General features: G+C 37.6%; 2 long non-coding RNA genes across 2 annotated transcripts; one reads left to right on the top strand and one right to left on the bottom strand.

Annotated features, from left to right (window-relative positions):
- Positions 1–9,644: 9,644 nt before the first annotated feature.
- On the top strand, positions 9,645–24,793 carry LOC120730962. Its single transcript, XR_005695251.1, has 3 exons — positions 9,645–9,774; positions 11,578–11,581; positions 24,783–24,793. It is a non-coding gene; the product is annotated as an uncharacterized LOC120730962 (long non-coding RNA).
- Positions 20,584–22,538, bottom strand: LOC120730960. The gene is made up of 3 exons (XR_005695250.1): positions 21,463–22,538; positions 21,231–21,294; positions 20,584–20,832 (listed from the first exon to the last, which is right to left on the bottom strand). It is a non-coding gene; the product is annotated as an uncharacterized LOC120730960 (long non-coding RNA).
- Positions 24,794–25,899: the final 1,106 nt, after the last annotated feature.

Below are 25,899 nucleotides of genomic sequence, written 5' to 3'. Positions count from 1 at the left end.
TAAAATACCCTGTTTGGATTAAAGCTTCTGTTTTAGTGTGCCGATATGGATAGGTATCACTCTTGTCTGACTATAGCTGAGTAAATTTGTATGTGATGTATTTGTACAACGTAAGGGAATTTGGGTTGCATCTGAGACGCATCACACATGAATGGAAACAGTAGGGCGTTCCAGGCAGTTTTGCAGGTCTGGGGGATAATTCTTCCTTTCAGCTGCTTCCTATTTATTTCATAGTTGCAGCACTGTCATTTCACCCTGGTCAAGATGAAAAGCATCGTTGTGTAAAGAAATTGAAATGAAAATCCTTCTGGACCCAGCAGGATGGGGGGTCGGGGTTGTATTATCTATGACTCAATGGCACTTCTCTGGGATAAGATCTAATTCGGGGAGGAAAATTTCTTTATATGGCCACCTGCTGTTGTCAGCTTTGTCCCAGGATCACAAGTTATTCTGGGTGACCGGTCTCAGGACATGGCGAGAGGAATGCACTCAGCTTCCCGCTGACATTTAGATCTCCTTATTTTCTCTTTCATTCAGCCTGGAGAAAGATTGAGGGTGTGAGAGGGGGCTGTGAAGAGAGGGAGGCTGGGGGTCCTGGACGAGGAGTGTGAGGGGCAGAAGGGGCGGGATTGGATAGGACTGCAGCACCACAAACACTTCAGCAACAACATGAATGCCAAGGCAGGCCACCTCAACCAGTCCACAACTACTGCTTTAAAAACAAAAATCCCCTTTCCTCTCAAATGCCAAGTATCCACAGTAGTGGATTATTCATTCAAAAATCAGGAAAATCTTTCTCAATAGGATGTCTTTGCAAAGAGCTGCAAAGACAGATCTCTTCGAAATACACCTTTTGTTCCCCTCAAATTAAATCTGCTGCTCTAGGGCACATAATTAATGGCCAGATGTATGTATGTCTCTCCTTTTTCCCTTAACTACTTGGAAACTTTATTGCTGCCATTTGTCTTTCCCATGCACTACAAAACAGGCGCCCTGAAAAGTTTTTCCTCATAGTTAATCATGCTGATGTAGTTGATAGATATGATATTACTGAGTGACAAACAATATCAATATACTATATATAAACCAAACTACTGCTAGGTAGAAAAGAATACCAGCTGATTCCAGCCATAAACAATTACTAGCCAATAACACTTCTCAGACTCCTAGTAAATGCATCTATGATATAAATTTAAAGAATTCTCAAGATTTTCAGAAAATTTAACCTCTGGTCATTGAGATTTAAACTCATCTGAGATTTTTAGTACTTTCACCTATGGGATGTATTTCAAAATCCTACCTCAACTCATTCTAAAGATTTTTAGAATACTTGACCTCTGCCCTTGAGGTCAAAGTATCTGAGAATGGAACTCATCTGAGACTTTTACTAGAAGCACCTACAGTATGAATTTGGACATGCTACATGGCCTCGTTCTCAAGTTATTGCATTCACAAGATATTCAAAGGACTTGACCTCTGACATTGAATTTGAGGTCAAGGTCACTGAAATTGAAACTTGTCTGAGATCTTATGCAGATGCACATATGGTATATGCACATATGCTGGTTGCTCAACACAAGACACAGAATTGTTAAACTGGGCAATATGTGAACCGATGTATACCAAATGATCAAGCTCATCATTCTCTCTCTCTCAAGGTCCATTTAGTACCAACAAAACACAAAATGCTAAAAGTTAATTTAGAAGTTAGATGTTTGAAGAACTAACCTCATGCTGTCATAACCAATGAGTCAGGCCAGACTAAACCACAATACTTGCGATCCGATTCAGCTTATTTACAGTGCTTGTGAAAAGTAACTATTTACAAAATATTGATGAAGGAACAAATCCAGTCTCTATTTACAAGGTCCTTTGGAGTAAAAGTCCATTATTGAGTTCTGTGCTCCAATACCACACGAACAGGAACAGAATCTCCTCCATCATGCTGTCGTACATAGATTGCTCTCACTAGGGAAATGATGCAGCTTCTGCACAGAAGAGATGAAAGCTAAGTAATCTGCGAGGTAGACAGGCAACAGACTTACTAATTAGAGCTGGTCTCACTAACATGTACTGTAAGAAAAAGTCCTAATATAAAAGTATTTTACTGTGTATTTTACAGTTTTGTTCTGTTCTTCTAGAATATCATTACATAAATAGACTGTGATTTCACCTTTCAAATGAAAATTAATGTAAAATCACTGTAATGTAATAAAACATAATTTCCTTGTTTTTTAAATGTATCTGTCTGTACATATGCATATTTAGATTGTTAAAATACATCCACAAATGTATCATGATTGCACAAATATTTGTCCGTTATGTGAAGGATTGAACTGCTAAATTAAAATGTAATGCTATGGAGAAATATATAACATGATTCCTATAAATTCTGTTTACATCAAATAATTATTACTATTATTGCTATTTAGGGCGATCGTGGCTCAAGAGTTGGCAGTTCACCTTGTGATCAGAAGGTTGCCGGTTCGCGCCCCGGCTCGGACACTCTCGGTCGTTGTGTCCTGTGACCTACTGGTGATGGTCAGAGGGGCCGATGGTGCGATATGGCAGCCTCGCCTCTGTCAGTCTGTCCCAGGGCATGCAATCCATTATTATTTAAACCAACTGTTAACTGTATATTTCTGTACATTTAAGTATTATTATTCATATTGCCACATTCATTGACCTTGTTTACAGGTAATTTCATTGTTTGATCACATAAAAATGTTCCTAATTCAATGTTTAAAAGCCCTTGAAAAAGGCAAAATCCCATGTAAAATTACGGCAACAAACTGTATTGTCATTACTGAAAATAACCGTATTTTTATGGGAAAGTTATTTTCTGTTATTTCATGGTATTATTTTGGCGCCCCAGCTGCCGGAATATTACTGTTTTTCTAGGATTGTGGTTATTTCAACGCTCAGGCAAAGAATGAAGGCTCTCTCCCACTATAGGTAGCGGCAATTTGATCAGCATGGTGAAGGTGCATACTTTTAAAGATTTAACTGACATATGAAAGTCAGTTGTGGCAATAGGTGGCAAAGTTACAGACACTAGTGTTAAAAATACTCTAGTAAAAGTTGAAGTACAACTTCTTTACTCAAGCCTTTTTTTTTTTTTTTTTAACTTAAGGCGCTGAAAGGTACTCAAAGTAAGAAAGTTAAAAGTAGCTGTTTGGAGAACATTTCAATTCAGTTCAATTCAATTATTTATATAGTAATTATATGAAATGACCTGCCACATCATGTTACTCCCTTTATCCTCACTCGTCTTCTGTAGAGCTACAGCTAAATGCTAAAGTATTGCTTTGGAAACGTATGGACACCTGCAGTCGTTCCAGTGTTCTCCCCAAAAAATAAACAAATAAAATAAAGACAAAGGCCCACTTCAAGGCCTGACTATGACACAGCTTGTCTCTTTCATGTCTTTTTTTTTTTGGTATCACGTCCTCTGATGATTAATACATTCACAGGACTGCATTTCATGTGTTACTCTTCAGGCTCAAATTGGTATATGTACTTTGTTGCTACCCACCTCTGCTTGTGGCCAATACAATTTTGTCATACGTGTGAATACACCTATGCTGAGGCCCCCAAATGTGTAAAGTATGTACATACTTACATGGATGACACAACTGCAGTGTGCAGTAGAACACAAAATAACAGAAACAACTGAATCAGGATCAAAATCTTTGCAGCTCTGACCATAAGAGTACTCTCTGAGCCAGTTCTGTTGAAGGATTGTCCAATTGTTGGGGTTTGCGCTTTAATATTTCTACATTAAGCTCTTTGTGGTGACTATTGTTCTGAATTGGTAAACTAAACTGCACTCCAGTTACAGTTACTAGTTCCTCATTTCAAAATATCCAGCTCATACCTGCAACAGCATGGCAGTTCAGATTTGGTTGAACCATTTATGTATTAATCCTCCTCAAAGCTATTGCCAGTTGTCTGTCACTAACCGATATTGAAGCCTCTGGTTCACTTTGTCAATATTAAAGCGATGCAGGAGGACGCTAACAAAATGGGACTGTATTACATGGTAGGATGAGAATGCATTACTGACAATCACAGTTGCCCCGATTTATCAATCACTCTGTTTCTCACTCCTCTTTTTCGCTCTGCAGTCTTAGTTCACCTTCTCCTTGTCCTAGCCTGTCTTTTTGTCTAATATTACAATATTCATTGCTCTCAAGCTCTGACTGGTGAGTAAACTCATTCTTGAAAAGTGTTTTCACATGTGTCAGTTTGGAAAGGCAGTGGGGAAATACTGAGAACATTGTTTAGTTTTACTTGGAGAATATTATAAAATGTCAAAGAGAGTGTTAAGCACTAATTTGTGTTTAGATTTTTCAGGAACAGCGCATCATAAAATTACAGACAGATTGTAAAGCACAGAACGTACAGTTTGGTGCGCTTGGTAAATGCATTGTTACAAGCAGAAATTTCAAATAGTGAACTCAGTGTTTGTGTTCAAGCACTTAGAAAATTACAGGAAAGAAGAAGAGGGAGAAGAACAAAATAAAAATTGGAAACAGAGATCAATCAATGAGGGGATCTTTGTTGTGTATCAGACTGTAAACATGTTTTTATAGGCTGTGAAGTAATATGTGGTCTGTCTGGGTATTATATGGGAAATTACTCTCTTTTTGAGCCAGCCCCTTTGTGTTGGCTTAATTTTTCAGTCCCTGAGCTTGTTGCATGTGTTACCCACACATAGCAGACTTCAAGTCATACTTTCCATATTGCCTATAGCTCAGGACAGTATCATGAAAATTATACAAATAAACTACTGTATGTATTTCCAGGTAATTATCACATTTCGAGTTTGCTTTAATTTGTTGTTAACATGGAATTAAATAGAAACAGGCAGTTTTGCATGTTGCAAATCCTAATTATTATAAAAACTGTCACACATGCTCAGGTAATACAACATAAGCATAATATTTATACTGCTGCATTCACACAATGATGAATTCTGAGGACATAAGCTAAGATTAATGTCAGCATTTTAATGCACTGACATGCAATATCATGCAGTATTACTATATTATTATGAGTTTATTACCACAAGTCAGCATATAAAGTTCCTTATGCAGAGGTATTAGTATTTTATTGTTGCCAGGTTATCATATTGTTGCCAAAACATAAATATAGTGCTGTACCATAACCATAACATTGCACTTGTAAATGAAACTCTAGCTGAGGATAACTGACTGCTGTTATGAAGCAAAGCAGCACATTTGCTGCTAAGTTCACACAATACTATTTATGTATACTTTATGTATAATTCAGTAAACTGCAGTAAACAGAAAAACTCAAATTTACATCACGCTTGTATAATGTACTGTAGAAGCAAAACATAAACCGATTTTATCCAACCATCTCCTCAGTTTTCTGCATTTCTTCTGCATGTGATGACTGTGTGTCATATGTCCAACATTGAAGAGAAGTAGCATTCTACATCATGAACACAGACATGGTTAAAACCACATATTCAAGTACTTGAGTACTTGGTCATTGTATGGATGACCTTTGTGCTAAAATACTCTAATGTGCACACATCATATAATGTTGTGAATGTTGTGAAGAACTCCACATACTGTTTTGAGATATGATGATGTCATTTTAGACTGACAGTAGAAGACTCTTGTATGACCTTTGAATTGAAAAAAAAACTGTTTGCATATTTATATGTAGACTTGTCAGTGATGGAGGAAGCATAGAGTTATCATTATACATCTTTAAGCATGCCTGCAGGGGAATCTTTAAATTCACAGTTAAGAAGGTTTTAACCCTGCAGATGCACCCAGCATGTTTTATTTATAACAGTGTAACTGTATTCATATTATTATGTAGAGACAAACTAATGAAAACACAAAGTGTTTTAGAGAAAATAATTTACAACTTTGTTTCAGAACTATGTTCAGTAATTAAGACTTTCATTTATTTGATCATACTTTATATCATCAGGCTGCCTTAGTGTTTTAGTTATTATTTGGTCCGTGGTATATTTGCTCAAACTGCTTTCGCAACCCTGGACTGTTGTGATGAACTTGATTAACAAAGACAAAATAGAAAAGCCAAAACTGATCTATGAACAAAGTCAGTGTAGTAAAAACTTAGAGAGAAAAGTTTTAGAATATATATATATATATATATATATATATATATATATACACAAAAATATGAATGAGTAGTATTTGATTTTGAAATATAATTTTGGTGGCAAATATGGACAAAGGGGAAGAAAGAATGAAATTAAGCAAATAATCTTTTCAAGAAACTCTCAATTACTGAAATTAAAACAATGAAAACATAATATAATACAAAGAAAAAAGGGACTGGAAAAGAATAAAACTATATTTTTTCAATGAGATGTTATCGGAAAGAACACGTGATAAGATAACAGTTCAATTAAAATGGCAGAAAAGATATGAAAGGTAAGAAAAGTACCAAAGAACAGGTTGAGATGAAAAAAGAAGCAATATTAAAAAAGAAACGAGCTGAGGAGAAAAGTAAAGAAAATACAAGTGACGAGGGTATAAAAAGGAACAGAAAAGACTAATAAAAAGATAAGAAATGAAAATCAAATGAGAAAAAAACAGAGTAGACAAAAGGAAATGGCATTCATGAGCAAAGAAACAGATTCAAGAGGAAAAAGAATGGATGAGATAAAATAAGAAAAAGTAAAATGAGACTTTATTCATCCACTGATGGCACATTCACAACATTATGTTATAATTAAAAACTCACACAGCCTCAAACAGACAACTCTCTTTCTGCCAATGTCTACGTCCTCATGCAAAACTTTGTTCCTTTCAGTAGCTCCACTGTCATGGCAGTACAATGGTAGGTTAGCTGGTTCTTATTTAATGCTTTTCTACTCTACTCGAGCTCTCTCAGAGCCCTTTATATAACATGTCTCTGGAATAAAGAGGTGTTTCTCAGGGAATGGAAGCAGTGGCCTGCAGCCATGGTCATTAATGGGATTACCTTACCCTGTACAGTTCAGCTTTGTTATTGGATCTCCTTGGGCTTAAGGACAAGAACATCATCTGAACATTAATGAATGCAAGATGTCCAATCAGTGCTATGTTTGGTCATCTTGGGCTGCCTCATCAGCTCTCCTTCATAGATGCTGTGGCAATGAGACAGGAGAGGCCCCTCTGTGATGATCTCATGAGCAGGCATGTTCATGGCTTTTCTCACCTGAACTGCTTGCTTCAGGTCCTTACACAATATTTCTCTTTGTTTGGCTGCTGTAAAACAAATCCTTTTCTGTTATTTTCATTCTTTGCCAGTAAACATTTCCCAGTAACTTTACCTTTCTGTATTATTAATATTCTCTTAAGATTCAGTTCACAGACATCATGACATTTTCACTTACAAATTGCTGGTAGATGTAGGCTAACATCGTCACCACTTTAATGCAGTTATGTCCTCTGTCATTCTTTGGTTTTGGAAATCAAACATTTTTTTGGTTAGGGTTAAAACAAACCCTTTCACAAGAGTGCAGCCCTGTGCATTCACAAATTACATGTTGGAAGTGAAAGGGCAAAAAATGAGTACTTGAAACAACTTGAAACAGGACATAAAAACCATAAGATTAGAACCAGTTCTTTTTGATTTTTATCGTACTGTCCAGCCTAAATGTAATAAATGCATGAAGTACTTTTTCTAATTTTAGAGATTATTGTGCAAATACAAAAAAACAGTTCTACATATTTGTTTAATGTGTGCATTGAAGGACATATCCTGCTCAAAAATGACTCCAGGATTCCTCATAACACAAATAAAATTGGGTCCAGCACTGAACTCTGTGCAACTCCATAATTAATCTTAGTGTGTGAAGAGGACTTCCTCTTTATTTGAAAAATATTGAATCTATTAGATAGATATGATTCAAACCATTGAAGCACAATACTTTTAATAGCTATGGTGTGTTGGAATCTCTGTAGTAAAATATCATGATCAACAATAGCAAACCCGGCACTAAAGTCTAGGAGGACAAGCACTGAGATGAATCCACCATCAGAAACCATTAGAGGATCAGCCGTAAACTTCACTAGTGCTAATTCTGTATTGTGATGAATTCTCACCCCAGTGCTTATGATCAGTTAATATCTAGTCTTTCAAGAATTTTAGAAATTGAAGGAAGTTTAGACATTGACCAGTAATTGCCTAAGACAGCTGGGCCAAGTAATGGCTTTTTAAGTTTAATTACCTGAAAACCTGTACATTAAGATTGAAGAATTAAATAATAGTAGGCCCTATTTGAGCAGTCTTGTAGGAATAAGGTCTAATAGGCATGTTATTGGTTTGGAGGAAGTAATTACTGAAGTTAACTCTGAATGGTCAATCTGAGAGACAGTCTAAATAATTAACAGTAGTTCTGAAACTTGGTTATGAATATTTTTTCTCTAATGGTTACATGTATACTTCATTTGTGAAGAAATTTATGAATTTATTACAACTTAAGTTTAAGGGACTGCTTGGCTCAACATACTCTTTGTCATCCCCACTAGAACAGGTCAGCTACAATACCAAAAAAAAAAAAAAAAAAACTGAAGCTTTTCTCATCTTTTTTTCAAATAGTGAAGAGTTAGATCTTCTACCTACCTGTTTTTATAGAGCAACAAACATTTTTTTCCATGCTAAACAAAGATCTTCTAAATTTGTGAGATGCTGCTGCCTCTGCAACTTAACGGGTTCTGTCCTTTCAGGCGCATAATTGTGAGATATACCAGGGAGTCAAGCATTTCTGATTTGAGACTTTCCTTTTCAGTGGAGTTACAGTATCCAAGGTTGTACACAGTGAGGATGTAACAGTATTAACAATGTAATCAGTGTGTGAGTTGAGTTTAGGTAGCTGCATTCCATTGGCACATGTCATTGAAGAAGATAACAGTGGTGAAATCACATCCTTAAACTAGGTTAAAGCACTTTCAGAAAGACATCTACTGAAATGACATTTATTCCTCACTGCTCTGTAATCTGTTATTTAATATTTAAATGTTTTTAAGAAATGATCAAGCAATAGAATGTCATCAGGGAACACTGTTAAATATTATGTTAAGCTAGGAGGTGTATCCTGGGCACATATGCAGAGCACAGAATTGGCTGAGGAGAAACTTCAGCTTCTTGTAGCGAGAGTTTAATTGGCTCATCAACCTGCATGTGAGTCATTGGATTCCTAACTCAGGCTTTATAGTTCACCGGGGCAGAGAACTCCGCCTCTGAAAGACAAAGCAGAACTGCCACACATATACACGCAAACCGACAGAGGAGGAATGCGAGAGCAGGAGACAGAGAGAAAGAGAGGGGTATTCAGTATCTATCAACCCCCCAGAATCAGCCCAAAGACAATCCAATCCAGCCCACTGGATGGGTTAGGAAAATGGATCCACACACACAAAAAAGGACATTTTCTGTGAATTAACAAACACTTTGTTTTAGAATTAGTCTGGGCCAGGGGTGGGGAAATCCAGGCCTCAGGGGCTGGTGTCCTGCAGGTTTTAGATATCATCCATGGTCAACACACCTGAATCAAATGATTAGTTTATTGCCAGGCCTCTGGAGAACTTCAAGACATGTTGAGGAGGTTATTTAGCCATTTAACCCTTTCACACATAGTGGTCACTACAGTGGACAGCTATTCAAAGGCTGTTTTCTTGCATTTGTGTCAGTGTTGATGGTATAGTGGGCACATAAACCACTACATTGGGCACTGATGTTTCACTCCATACTCATCAGTTGTCCACCTAATTGGTTGTCTACCTAAGTGGGCATGCAAAAAACTCTTTGAAATGTACATGTTATAAAAAATGAAGTTAATTTTTTTTTCCATGCCTGAAGATGAATAAAAATACTTAAGAAAAAAATCCTGATCGAGGTTTTCATAATTCATGCATGAAAGGGTTAAATCAGCTGTGTTGCATCAAGGACACAAATTTAACATTGTGAAGTCAAGTCTCTAATTTATTAAGCTTGACTTCCAAACATTTCAAACATGCTACATTTCTGAAAAGTATCATTATTGCTAAACGAGGCCAAGGACTAATTAAACATTTGAGACATTGAAATGGGGCAGATGAAGAAGCCATGCTGTTAAGAGCTAGGCTACTGGCTATGCTAAGCTAGCAAATCTCCACAGACACCGTCTGTTAATATTATGAATATAATATGCCGTTGATCCACAGAAAGTGTGCTTGTAACACAGCATGTGAAGCATACTCTATGAAATACGTTACATAAAAGTTTGAAAAGTTAATCAAACTACACAGATTAACCTACAGAAAAATACCACTGTGCATAACAACAGAAACAGGAAATGATAGATGCAGTAGTGATACAAAAGCATGCCATCACTGGTGGAGCATTGCTTTTGATATGAATTTGAAAAATGTTGTGGGCTGACGTCCCTTTGATCTCTCATACTTGCTCCAGATTTTGAAGATTCCTGTAGGTAGTGCATCACTGGCGGAATATTTCATTCGTAGCCCAGATGTTTGCCTTTTCTTTTTTTTAGCTTAGACATGAGAATAAAGGCATCTTAATTTTTATTGAAAAAAGGGACTTGGAATGTTTTTTGTCACACTATATATTACAACTTAGATGATTCAACAAGTACACCATAAATCTAGTTCTGCAAAAGATTAACCCCTGTCTTTGAAATGATATATCATATATCTCAAGCTTGTTCATCCAATAACCTTTCAGTAATACATACGCTTTTAAATCTTAACAGTTGATGTTGAGGTTTTTATGTAGATAGAGGTTTCAAAATGTTATTATTTCATCATAAAGTGAGACTACTTTTCTACTTTATTACTGCTAAAAAAGTACTCTAAATCCTTCCAAAGCTAGTTGACAAAAAAAAAGAAGAAACACACTTGATTGTTTTGTTTCCAAAACTGAGATGAGAAGGTTAAATCAGTTGAGTTTCTTCATTATACACAGATCTGTCATATCCGAGTGACTGTAATTATCAGTTTCACACATGTAAACAGTGTTCATCACAATAGCTTTGATGAGTTAAAAACAGACACACAAAAATGGCAGTCATTCTCACATCATAAACTCAGGATTTTTTTCCCATAATTTATTTTTACCCCCCCAAATGACATTAATGGACCATTAGCCAGGCAAAGCATGAAAAATAGGAATACAGGAGAGGGACTCTTTCCTGAGTTTCAAAATACACTTACTGACATCTCTGGAGCTCATTTATGTTTATTTAAGTAAAATAATTGTCAAGATTTAATTTGATTAAACAAGGACGAGGAACTCATTTGGGATTGAATTGGGATTTTTAAGGAGGGGCTGCTTTTGTTCATTGAGGTCACAGCTCACAGGTCATACTGTGGAAAGAATAAATACAAATTTCATTCTCCTCTATTGTTTTGGGGAAATGTTAGTGTTGGCTGTCTCAAATTACATTTATCTAAATAGTCAGATGCCACCATGGAAAATCTAGAATCTCTTCTGTTTTTTGTGTATTTTCTGTATTTCTGTATAATTTGGGTGAAGATGAAAAGTTCCAAGGGACAAAGAGTATCCCATATTCACATCCAGGCATGTGCAGAAGTGTGTGTGTGTGTGTGTGTGTGTGTGTGTGTGTGTGTGCGTGTGTGTGTGTGTGTGCGTGTGTGTGTGTGTTGAGGGGGGGGGCTGAGTTAGGAATCCAATGACTCACATGCAGGTTGATGAGCCAATTAAACTCTCGCTACAAGAAGCTGAAGTTTCTCCTCAGCCAATTCTGTGCTCTGCATATGTGCCCAGGATACACCTCCTAGCTTAACACAATATTTAACAGTGTTCCCTGATAACATTGACCTGCCGCTTCCCTCTTGGATGCCCCAAGTGCCCTTTTTTAAATGTATTTTTATTTATAATCACAATTTTGCTAAATAAATCAATCTGGCTTGCATCAGTCACATGATAACCATTATCATACCATGATCATCCTTGATGGCAGAGCGCACTGGTTACGAGCTGAGAACCAGCTCACAAAGAGCACACGCATTCTTTGCTGCCTGGGCAGTGCGGAGCTGTAGGGGAAACACACAAATTAACTGGGAGACGCAGACTGATGCAACTGAAACCAGTAAGTAGGGTGTACAGCGTACACTATATTAGGTTATCATGTGTACGTTGGTAAGTTGCCTGCTGTGTACGCCACAGTGACAAACATTACCTGTCCTTTTGTTCACTGGTGCTTGGTCATTAACTGCTGGTTGACTGGGTAAGGGTGTCATGGGTCTGTAGCTCTGTCCCCTGTTTTAGGGAACATATTTCACCTAAAGTTACAGGACTTTTCCCTGCCTTATATTTCACTACAAACAATCTAATATGCATATCCACATAATTATGGATTATGAAACATGATATTAAAAACAACATGCTGTATTTTAAAGACAATCAAATGTGACAAATTGCTGCTTTTACAGCAGGAAAATTATTGTTTCTGTAAAGTTTAAATATTTAATAAACTTAAATATTGGCATAAAATGTAACTGTATGTGTGTGTTTTATGTGTATAGATTTATTTTTAATTATTACTCAAGTATAACACAATATAGCGCAATTGCAATGTTTTGGTTCATTAAACATTTTCTGTCATTGCACCTAATATTATGGATTAGGTGCAAGTGATTTTAAGTATGGATAATTACATAATAGATTAATGCAACAGCAAATTGTGCCTTGTTCTCAGATGGACAGTGGAGAGTGATAGATGAGATTAAGGAGGAAGAGAAGGAAAGAGTGAGTCACAGGCAGAGCCTAGTTCATTTCCAGTGTTTTTAATCTAGTGCCTTAATGGTTCCAAGCACTGTCACCAATCCTTGCATTTTATTGTTATCTCATAACACTTGTTTAATCAGCTACCATCTATCCTGTGGACTTTTTAATGTCTACAGTCTCAGATCAACACAGCCCTGCCCTCCAGCACTATCAGCAGCAGGAGCAGCAGTAACCCCTCAACAGCAACATTGTACCCATCAGGTAAAACATAGCTACGTTTGCTTTGCATTGTCCCCACCTGATGACAAAGATGCAATTCCATATTAGATTCTTGATGAATGTGGGTTGTTGTTATTCAGCCTGGATCTCTGTGCCCCTTTTTAACTTTGAGCACCCGCCCCATTAAACTTCTCTGCACAGGGCTGTGCACATCTATTCACAGATACACTGTGGTTTGAGCATTCTTTCAACATTTTCTTTTCAGCAATTGAATTCACATTTACACACTGGCATTCCTGCTGATGAGTTTCAGGCTGTCATTATTGGACTGACTGTCTGTTACCTTACAAGGCAACACTGTGATGCAGTGGGTAACTCTGCCACTTCATTGGGAGACGTTTATCAGTTCAAAAGCCCTGGACTGTACGGAATTTGTTTTCCCTGTGCCTGTATGGTTCCTCCATTAACTCTGATGTCTTCACGTAGTCCAAAGTCATGCATGTTTATTTATTTGCTGACACCAACTAGCTGATCGATGGTTATTATTTGCAGTCATTTAATAAATTTTAACCTACTATTCCTCATGGTGAGAATGCTCATGGTAGTTTCTTCTTTCCCTGCTCTGAGTCTCACTGTCAGTGCTCATGCTGACAAACACATACCTTCCATGAGGTGAAGTAATATTAATCAAGTTGACAGCAACACGTGATGTTACATGTGTTACAGCGAACATTACGAGAGGAAGTGTGAGAGCGAGCATGCAGGGAAGAGAAAAGGTGACAGGGAAAGCATTGCTCAACACAGATTTGCAGTTGTGAAGTCAAAAACCACATGCAAAGGAACGCTGTAGGTGTAGTTCCAAACTGCTGACCCTTGCTACTAGATTCCTCTATTTTATGTAACTTGTCTACTAATCCACAGTTCTACTGCTTACCAGAATGTCTTATAGACATGCGTGATATAAGAGCCTACAGGCTTATGACCCACACATACATACCTATACTTATGACCCTAAGTATAGGTAGAGAAAATCCAAAATAAATTCAGACTTGATGAATCCTTTTTACTTAACAGCAAGAGTCTAGATTTGAATCTCCTGATCTTCAGACCAGTTTGAATGCCCTCTCGGGCCTGCCAAAGACAGCCATGCTAGGTTAAACAATTGTTCTAAATTACTGTAGGTGTGAATAAAAGGCAATAAAATATATAATAACTAAATAATGAAAAGGTCAAATGTAGTGTAGTGCTTTGAGCAGTGAATAGCACTAGAAAAGTCTATTTAAATGCCAGTCAGTTCCATAAAATCAGCCTTAAACTTCCAACTTCCACATCATAATGCTTAAATGGAAACTCTGTGGAATCTTGACTTAATAGAATAGTTTGCTATAATTAAGTCCTTTCCATTTGCTCATTTCTAAGGTATTTGTTTGCTAGCTAACATATAAGACAAGTGAAATCGAAGTGAAAGCACTGCCAACATGGTGATTGAGTAAACTGGGTCCACCAGTGTTAACACCAATTATCAGCTTCCAAATATATTCCCATCATAACAGAGGACTGAAACAAAATGGATCTCATGTGCCAGAATCCGTAACTCTGGCTTTTGACTCATATGACTGTTGAGTTTGAGGACTTGTTGGTTCCCTTCCACCTTTCCACAAAGGCTCCAGGCTATTTTTATTGAACCACAAACAGTGTGAATTCTACAAAGTATCTCCAGCAGCAGATTGAGACAGAATTTCTGCTCTGGCAGCTGTCATGGATCATGTGTGAACACAGACCGCAGACGGGCTTATGTTCTGCTTTACATGTGACAAGCTCTTTTTTTCTTCCCTCCTGTTTCTCTCTTACCTGCAGGTCTACACTGTGGAATGTCACCATTGAAAAGCAGACTGTGCACTTTATCAAGAATCTCCTTTAATCTTGTTCTCTGGCATGTGACAGCTATATTCATATTCTCTTTAACTGCTTTTTATTTTCACATAACTGTTTCTTTTAAACTAAAGTGGGAGCAGTCATATAAGATGAGGGCCAATTATACAATAGCAGCTGAAAAAACAAATAGTATATCTTGAATGTGTGTACACAGAAATGCTGCCCGTGAACATGGCATATTAATAGTAATAATAATATTGCTAGAGAATGGCACTTCCTGATAAGATTGAGAAAGCTTACTTCTCTCAAGAGAGGAGTCATGATTTACAAGGCAGCCACATGGCACATTCATGCCTACTGCAGTGAAAAAGACATGTATCATTTCTCCCAAAAGTCTTTGCAGCGTGTCGGAGGCTCTGAATAAAATATCAGCCTGCAAAGAAACTGTTGTCTGCGGCATACATTCACAGCTACAGACCCAATTCCAAATCAAATAGATATTTTTTCAGTGTCCCTATGGCAATTTCTTTTCTTCATTTGAATATTACACACAGAGAGGTCTTTCTTTCCAGAAGGGAAAACATGAACAAAAAACACAAACCGGCAGGCATTTCTTAACCGGCCAGGTAATCTGTAAACAGTAGCAGGGCACTGAAAAATAGATATGCACTTGCAGTGAAAGGATGCCAATGGGAGAGTCAATCTCACACATTCCTTCCACCTGATTATGGAGTGAAGGAGACCATCAGCACAACACATAGCCTCTCCTACTCAGGTTAGCTTCTATATTAATCACCAGAGCTCCAGCCAAACCAAGTATAAGAATACAGAATCTTTTGAACTTAAGCACACGTCCCCATTTCTAGAGCCAGACTCTGATCACATCCAGCATGCCTGGCCTTTCCTCCCAAAATCAGCTTAATGCCTTTGGCTTTCTGAGATATTATTAATTAATAAAACATCAAATTGGAGCTGATTTCTATGGGTGGTTTGCATGCTTCTGTCATGCTGCATCAGCTTCTCCACGCATTGCCTTTTAATTTGTTTAGTGATGTCACCACCTTGTAATTTCACACAGTTGCCAGATAGTCAATTCTAGGGGGACTCGTGCATAGTTTGACTTTTATTGTTCAGACTTTGAGCTGCCTCCACTCCAGCATAGTCCAATAAAATGAGTCCATGCAGTGAAATTTGTAATTAGTTGGATAGTTTGTGTACAAACAAGAAAATCTGTAGCTCAGGAGGTAGAGGTCATCCACTAATTGGAAGGTTGGCGGTTCGATCCCTGGCTGCGCCAGTCTGCATGCCAAGTTATCCTTGGGCAAGATACTAAACCCCTACTGATATTCCTCCGCATTCTAGCAAGTTAGAAATATCAACAAAACATCTACCTTTGCTTTTAAGGCTCTGTAATGTCCTTCAGCCTGTCCAGTCTGCATTGCCCTACCTGTACCTGGAACAGGCTAAAGCCTGAAAATAACAGACTCAAACATGTCACAACATTAGGGTTATAAAAAGATTCATTATGAAGCATAATCATTTTGTAGTTTTCACAAGTTTCTTTTTTAAAGTTCATTTAAATTTTTGTCCTCAATTTATTTCAGTTAGTTTGTTAAAAAGGTTCAGATTTTATTATCTTCTCTTGGGGGGATTTAATGAACATTTGAAGGCATTTATTTTACCTTTTTTTTTAAACAAATCTTTACTTAGTTTCCAGAGCGGGTGTGTTTGCTTTAGGCTAGTTTTTATTGGTTGTTAATCTTGTTTGTTTTTTAAATTCTATCATGAATGTTATTGTAGAGGTTCGGGACATCTATCATAACGCAACCACTTTGGCTATGACTGTAAATAAGCCTGCTATACTATACTACTGTAGTTCCTATTTTAGTTTGGTTAGTTTTATAAGTATTGCCTCAGTTATTTCTTTATCTTGTCAAGTTTAGTTTGAATATTTTAGGACGCCGTAGTGGTGCAGAGTTTAAGAAGGCTCTGGATTTGAACCACTGGCTGGCTGTGGGGGCCTTGGATCTTATTTAGGTTCTCTGTGGGTATTCCTGTTTTGTCCCACAATCCCAGGACCTGCCCTTTAGGTTAATTGGTGACTCTAAAATGGCAGCAGGTTGGAACATACGTTTGAACAATAGTCTGTCTCTCTGTTAGCTTTGCAACGCTGAATTGGACAAGTGTTTAAAGAGGATGGATAGCTTGTTTTTATCTAACAGCTAGTTTTAAGTTTTTGCGATATATAGCTTTAATAACTTTGTCGATGGCCTTCAGAGACAAGACAAGCAACAGTTATTCTCCCAATCACCTCATAATAGAAGTGTGTAGACATCACAATCCAATACAATTCATTAACACAAATCTGAGTTTATTTCCAGTCCCCATATGTCAATTTAATTAATGTATTACTTAACATTTTATAGACGTTTATGCAAGTACATGAAAAAAATTTTGGTTCAGTGATTAAACTTTCTAGTGACAGCTCATCAAGTTACAGCTTATTCATTACAGTGTGCAAATGCATTTAGGGGAGGAAAGATAAACTTTTTTTTGTTTGCAGTTCAGGGCTTTTAGTACTTTTGAAGTGCAAACTTCACAGACAATAAATTGCCTGTTATTTTAAACTCCTGTGTCCGTTTAGCTTTGGGTCAGCAAGTGTGAATACTGGAATGCTGTCTGAGCCTTGCTGGTCAGTGGTTTTGCTACTGATGATATTTGTTTGTGATTTGAAGTAAATGACCGCTTAAGAGGAAACATGAGAAACAGATTATAACTTCTGTAGTTTATATGCTTTAGTGGCATATTTAAAAATACATATTATAATAGTTACTGGTGTAAATATATGCTAATTTATTTACACCAGTAAGTAAAAGTGGGCATCTTCCTCATGTATTCGCAGTCGCTCCGTGTTTCCTCCTGGATTGTGGCTCTGCAACCATAAAGTGCTGCTGTGGATCTGCAGATGTGATTTGGTGCTGTATAATTACAACTGAAATGAACTGAATTGAAATCTAAACCTATGGTCTGAAATATGAAAACATTTAATCATTTCCTTTTCATTTGAGCTAAAACGTATCTTTCATAGCTTTATTTTCATGCCTTTGTTCTTCCCTGGTTAAGTGAAAGTGTCACCAAACATCGACAACCCTTTGCTCTCAGGGATGTCCACTCTCCACTGTGTATAAACTACCTGTTTGCTCATGCTTGTTTGTTAATGCTAAATCACACTGTGACTCTGTTGCACCTGAGACTCAAGGAGATCCTGTTACCTTTCAGACAGATGATGCAACTTTAATGGCTTTGTTAGAGTTTACATTTGTGGTGCTACAGACTGGTGTGGGAGGGTGGGGGTGAAGGTGGGTCACAGCATCCAATATTTCAAAGATTTGAATGGGTCTGTGTCTGTATGTGAGTGTGAGTGTGTGTGGATGTGGATGTGTATGGGGTGGGGGTAGGGGTGGCAAGGGGGTGGGGGTTGTTACAAAGCAGGCTTTAAAGTCAACAAGGCAGCTGTGTTTACACAAATGCCTTCAGGAGTGAGGGCCAGTGCTGGGCAGGGGAGTCAGGTGGGGGCTGGAGCAGGAACAACATGTGGTAATAAAGAGGCTCTGACACCCTAACTCCCAAATACAGGGAGGGAAAAAGAAAAAGAGAAAAGATGCTCTAAATTATTGTACTACTCAGCTGTCTGCATCTCCTCTGGGATCTCCTTTACCTCGATGTGTGGAATGAATAATGGCGTACAGATCTGAACAATACAGAGCTCAAATTCTACATTCACGTCTGCACTCTGGAGATCAGCTTCGGTTTTCTTTGTCCCAATAAAATAAGACCTCGTGGATAGTCTTTGTACATAAGAAGCCTAATATCTGTATCACTGTCTGTTAGCACAAGCAGCTACCACACAAAGTGTGCGGACTCTTTAACAACAAGAAACGCAGAGAGTTCCCAGAGATGGGGCTTACTTGAGTAGAAAAAAAGATTTTATTTTCACATAATATTATGTTCTTTTGGGGGGATTTAACAAACATTAAAAGGCATTTTATTTTTGCCAGTCTTTTTTTAACCAATCTGAACTGATGAGTTACTCTCAGCAGTAGTGTTTGATGCACCGCTGCTGAGAGTAACTAAAGACATGCAGTTAAATGGTAGCAGTGAAACAAGAATAATGAATAATGTTATTTTTGTGGCTGGTGTTATTGCATATGTTACATTAGACCACCGAATTAAAGCAACAGCTTAAGGCTTAAAATGTGATTGACTGGGATTTGATTTCATGAGCTCTAAGCCAACTATTGTCCTTGATGTAAATATGTAAAAATTGTGTATGTTTCTGTTCTGTGTCTTGTGTACTGTTTGTTTGTATATGTGTCTTTCTTGCTGCTGTTACACCCAAATTTACCCTTGTGGGAAAATTAAAGGATTATGCTATTCTATTCTATCAAAAAAAAAAAAAAAAAAAAAGACTTGGCACATTTGGTACAACACAGGAATTTTAGGTTTAAATATGTGCTGTTTTATCTTTAACAAAGATTTTATAAATTGCTCTTGTTTTAAATACAGCAGAAACAAAATAAATTGTTTTAAAAAGGAACAAAATATTAGTAATGGATCAGTTACATGCCAAGCACTTACATCATTATATTTAACTTATTTTTATAATTAGGCTAATTTAAAGTACAAGGTTCCCCAAATCCCCAAATACACTGTAAATTGTAATTAGTTCCCAGAACTCAAAAAAACTAAGGAAACTCATTGCCTCAAAAAAAATTGAGTAAAGCTTAGCTAAAAATGACTAAATTAGGACAACTTATTTATTTTGAGTAGTCTGTACAAGCTCATTTGTTCCCAGAACTCAAAAAAATTGGATCAAGTTTATGTAAGATGACCAAGTTAAGGCAACTTATTCATTTTGAGTACACCACACAACCTCATTAGTTCCTAGAAAAAAACTAAGGAAACTCGTTGCCTCAAAAAAACTAAGTAAAGCTTACTTAAAATGACTGTTAGGACAACTTATTCATTGCAAGTCTGCAGTATTAAGAATAACTTGATATTTCTGACTGTACAATACTAATTGTTTACCTACTGACAAATATTTCAAGTTCAACTAAATGAAAAAACAATTTGTGGTAACCTGAATATGATTAAAAATAATTAACAACACTTTTTGTAATGATGTTAAAATCAGCCCAACTTTTATTTTCAAATGCAAAAAAGTATAACAACCAACATACTGGACACTGTTCTGCTGAACAACAAACAATTATATTGCCATCACTGTTATAATCTTACAATGAAACAAAGTCTCAGATGTAATTATTCTGAAAATAAGTTTAGGCCTACCTCAAGTTTGTTTTGTACTTACATTACTTATATCAGCGGTCCCCAACCTTTTTTGCGCCACGGACCGGTTTGTGCCCGACAATATTTTTACGGACCGGCCTTTAAGGTGTCGCGGATAAATACAGCAAAATAAAACTAGTACCGGTACCGAAAAAAAGAAGACTTATTCATAACACACGTGAAAAGACCAAGGAAAACCGAGTTAACGAAAAAAAGCGATAACAAAATAACGCTAAAAACCGATAAAAACCCTGAAAACCATACATTTCACACCCGAATCTCACTCTCGTGGCCCGGTACCAACTGACTCACGGACCGGTACCGGTCCGTGGCCCGGGGGTTGGGGACCGCTAACTTATATGATCAAAATAAAATATATTTATTGTTCTGTCACAAGTGCAGTCTCTAATTTAAACAACACATTTGTTTTGCATTCCAACACATGAGCTGGAATGTTGTATTATTTTAAGGATGGCTTGTTTCCAGTCGAGGCATTACTGCCTAAATGACTATCATGGATCAAGGTGATCCAAATGTAAGTGCAGAAGAAAGTCTTTAACTTCCCTTAAGTACAGTGGCAGTGGATGTGGGTTGGAGATGCAATGAGTTTGAACCTGCAGGCGACTCATCTCTCCTGGTGTCCTGCAAGCAAACAATCATATTTTTTGGAACATGAACTTAATTGCTTTCTTAAAACATTTTTTTCTGTATTTGGCATAAAACAGACTCCAATTTAGACAATCTCAGGCTCCCTCCCCACCGGAGAGGTGACATTCAATGTCCCAATTGTCAGTCTGGATAGCCCTGACCACCACCCAACACACAATAATGTCATGAAAGCATCATTTTAAAAAGGGCTATGCAAACATGGCCAATAACTTTCATTCTAATGATGTGCAAAATGATTTGGGCACAAAACAAATTTTGCTGTTAGAAAACTTGCAGACTTCACTAAATACAGTGTAGACCCTCTAAACTAAGTTTGGGGGATGTGATCTTTCAAGAAATGCAGACCAAACTGTTGTTGTTTGTTTACTTACACAGCACGTCTTGTAGAATTAACTGGAGTCACCAGCAACAGCATAGTGCAGTCATATCTCAAGTCTAATAACAGAAGACAGGAAAAGATCAGTAAAGAAACAACTTCCCCAAACCAAAGCACAAATAAAACAATAAGTAAAACAGGCTGATCTAAAGTATGATTAAAGTTCAGCCTGATTAATATAAATGTCACTGACAGTTGCTAATATATTGGAAAACCAAAATACTTACAACTGAGTTGATGTCTTTCTGTCCAACAGCAGGAGTGCTGGTCCCGAGCCTCAAAGACAGTAAGAAGCAAGCAGAGGGAGAAAAAACTGAAAAAACTGAAACTGATTTGATCCTTAATGGCGGTGCAATCATTGTAACATATAGTTTGCTTATGTTGTTAAATAAAGTCTAGACTTGACATTAGATATAGATGCCACAGATGTTCAAAAGCTGCCACAAAGCATGAAAAAAATGGACGTCTCCGAAAACGTCGAAGCATTTTTGCAAATATGTGATGTCTTGATAAATCGAACAGATATTTGAACTTTACACAGCTACATTCTCGCCTGAAAATATCTTAAAAGTTTATTTTGTGACCCAGTTTTTTAGCCACGCTCCTCCGCCATTGCCGCGCTTACAAGTACACAGGCTCCGACAACCACTGCCGACAAATGCGATCCTCCTTTTCCCCAGACTACCCTTTCTGGGTCACAAAATAACCTTTTAAGATATTTTCAGGTGAGAATGTAGCTGTGTAATGCTCAAATATCTACTTAATTTATCAAAATATCACATATTTGCAAAAGTGCTTCCACGTTTTCGGAGAGCTCTGCTATCCACCAGCGGGATAGCTGACCGGGAGGTCAAGGCTTGATAGAGTCCGCGAGCACAGCTAACTCCTGGAGTATCGTTTTCCATCCCCCTGCAGTCTTTTGCTACTCAGGTTAAACATGATGTATATAGTTAGTTAGTTATGGCTATGGATTGAAAATACCCCCCACACCACACTACACCCTTAACGGCTGCACCGGCCGAAGAATTTTGTCTGGGCTCTTATCTCACTTTTTTTATTTCAAACAATCAACAGAATTATATAAGGTTTTTAAGGCTGTGGTGTTAATTTTTAAGTAACATGAGGCCAGCGGCAGCAGCAACACTAGGCTAACACTAACTAGCTAGCAAGACTATAAACCTGGTGCTAAACTAAGAGAAGCCACAAAATCAGTTTGAATGAGTAAACATTTACTCACCAAGTCAGTGTATCAGGTAACGATCCACAGCAATGACAATAATATATTGAGCTGAAGCTTCTCCAGGTTTGCTCAACATATTCCATAAAAATGCTGGCACCATGAACATGCGGACTGATCCGAGAGGGAGGAGGACGGTAGTGAAGTGGCATTTTCAAAACACATCTTTCATCCTTCCGCACTGAGAAGCAAAACTTCCAGCTTATGTAGTTGTTCTAAGTTAAGACAACTCAAATAAATTGAGTTTACCAGCGGTTTTTGCATAAAAAGTACTGGTAACTTATTTAAATCGAGTTCTAATAACAAATTGATAAAAATTGAGTTCAGCCTATTTAATATTTTTAATTAAGCACAATATTACATTTTACAGTGATACATGTTTACATCATAAGCAACAACTAAACTTCAAAATAGATAACATTTGATATACTTGGCCATTTCTCTCCATTTAAAATATAACTTTAAACAAATAGCTTTAATAAAACTTCAGCTAAATTTAACTAAATAGCTAATAAAGATAATAACTAATAATCTTCATATTCCATTAACTGGCATTTTAATACACTCAAGCTAAAGAACACAATTATGGCTAATTTGTTGAAACTGGGCACATGTTTAAAAACCTGTTTATCTACAAGTAGCTCCAGTTTCGACATGTTGATGGTGCTGGGGGGCTGACATTAAAGTGCTGACATTAAACAAAATAGATAGATGGCTCCCAATAAGTCTGTCACTGTTATGGGATGCAGATCTTTTATTGCATTAACTGGAAGAACAGTAAGAAATAAATAATACATTTGTGAAGCTTTTTAATGGAAGACCACCCGTGGCTTTTACTTTTATCTTTTCCAGAAACAAAGTCTTTATCTGCATGCATTGTGTAATGCTTACTTCAACAGCTGGATTAAAATCTACTATCAAAATGAGCAGTAAACATTTATTCCTGTCAAATGTTTCTAATAGGTAAGGACCACCAGAAAAACACATTATTGTGGAGAGGTTAATGAAACACCACATGAGACATGTCTTAAAAGAAAAAAAACACTACATAGAATGTCTTTGTCAAAACAAATGGAGCATAACACACCATAAAATTCACCGTACAAGAATTGAGAGGACCATCTGTTGTTTGAAAGATGCTGGCTGTAAAACTGTTAGCGATTTCCTTTCCTGAGAGAGACAACAAACCCAGAGAATAGCCTGCACCCTCATTAAATCACAGTTATACTTTGTCCAACTAACTACATGTACACCATGAAGAAAAGAAAAAGAGTCCTGCTCTTTTTAGACACTTACATATCTGCCTGTAGTCAGGCTGTGTGTGAGACCTTTATAGCTGCAAAGAGGAGTAAAGCCTGAAACTCTGTCATGAAAAGACAGTTGACAGTTATTCAATAAGATGACAGCGAGGGGTGGTAAAGATTTTACCGGGAAGGGATTTTCACTGAGGGCAGGGCACATAAATCTGGACAAACAGGCACCCGGCCTGTTCGAGTGACACAAATCGCCGCCTCGTTAGGATCAATAAAGTAAAACACAATGCTGAAAAAGCACAAGTGCAAACTGTGAGGCTCCAGAGGATTCAATAGATTCAAAGAATGCGTGGGAATGGGGAGCTCAGGTTAGAGGAGAGCTTCAATCCCACCAACTCTGCCACAAAATTGAAAGGGAGAGAGCAATTGACCCATGAACTGGGCTGAAAGAGGAATCGCTTGTTCTCGTAATGACTGCCTTCCACATCGGCAGAGAACTGGCAGATATGTGGCTTGCAGTTGGGCAACTGTGCTGAAAGAGACGACGAATAGAAGAGAGGTTTGTCCAGCTCCTACTGGTCTCCAGCTGGTGCGCAGAATGATGATCAACCTCTTCTACACTCACCGCAGCCCCCCCTTCCCTATCCAAACAAGTGCTATCAGATAAACACAAACACGGCTGCATCTTGTAAAACTGAATCTGAGACAAATTAGCCAGCTCATTAGACAGCTGAGGTGAGTTTCCTGAATGAATTGCTGGGTTGGGAGGGTTTATTCAGCCTCTTGTTTATTTACAGAGAACAGCCCGCTCATTTGCATTCTCAGCTCCAAGTACAGGAAGACTGAAGTGGGTGCTTATGTCTTCTGTGATAGGAGAGCTTATCCGGCTCTTTGGGGAGCATCTGTGGGACACTGTGTTCCAAAACATTCCTCGCTACCCGATGCAGATCGCCTCAGCTCCAGACCCAACTTGTGCTTATGTAGGTGGAGCAAAAAGAAAAAACAGAACCTTCCAGTTCGGTTTACGGAGTCCAAGAACTATTGAAACATCTCCAAGTTTCAATTTGACTTTTCTTTAAAAAACACTATTCTATTTCCATCGCCAGAGTAATTCTCCTGTCTAATGTGGGTATTTAAAATTGAATTAAAGAGTTCAACCTTCAACAGTGTCACCGTGCTCTTGATAAGGAGCATTAATTCCCTTTCATGACCCCGCAACATTCCCTCACTCGTGCAAACGACTCCCAACCCATGTGTTATTCATCCCTGGTTGTTCCAGTTGAGAGGACAAATAGGAACGACTTGCCCGTGCTGCCTTTAACACTAATACCACCCCCTGAGTATCTGCTGTGGAATTGTGTTCCTTCTTGGTGACAGCCCCTTCAAAATGTCTCTTTGATGGTCAGATATCTGTCTCCGAAATCCCATCCCCGCTCACACACAGATTTCTCCTGGTTCAAATCTATATGATGGCATATTTTCATGGAACTCTCTCTCTTACCAGCAAGTCTTTCAAGGGGGCGGCATGACTGAGAATCTGATGGCCTGAGGATATTTTTAGAGCTGCGAAAATAGAAAACTACCAGGGAGGCCTGAGTAAGAAAGGTTGGAAGCTGACAGTTGAAATGCCCAAGAAAATGTTGCAAAAATGTTTATGGTCTCAGACACGTTAGGGAGTCACATTAGATAAAGGAGGAATCCATCACAGAGCCATAATTTCTGTGTTTCAGTAAAAGCCTATGAATTTTAAAACAATTGTAAAAATATATACAGCTCTCCTGGAGAATGGAATAATTTATTGGAAAGGTGGTGAAATGGACTTTCCATGTAGTGTAAATACATCCATGTATGCTACCAGTGGAAAGCCTAAAAAAGCAAAACTACTTAGCACTGTTGATAACATAATACATTTTTTTTTAATTATTATTATTCCAACTGAAGCTGATGACAACTTTTAAGTTTTCCATTATTATGTCTCAGCCGGGTTTTAATGCAGCCTGCTGGTAAAGCAGAAGCTTGACGCTATTCAGGAATGTCCCTGACAAAGACGTCAGCGTTTGACAGTTTAACCAAGACAGAGGATGAGGAGAAAAGAATATATCAGCCAGTGCAAATATTGACCTGTTACAATGATTGCAAAGTAGTTGCACAATTCAGATTGACAATGACAGCCT

Source organism: Simochromis diagramma, unplaced genomic scaffold (assembly GCF_900408965.1).
Source record: "Simochromis diagramma unplaced genomic scaffold, fSimDia1.1 OVJJ01000746.1, whole genome shotgun sequence".
In the NCBI taxonomy this organism is placed as follows: domain Eukaryota; kingdom Metazoa; phylum Chordata; class Actinopteri; order Cichliformes; family Cichlidae; genus Simochromis; species Simochromis diagramma.
This window is presented reverse-complemented; position numbering and strand designations above follow the sequence as displayed.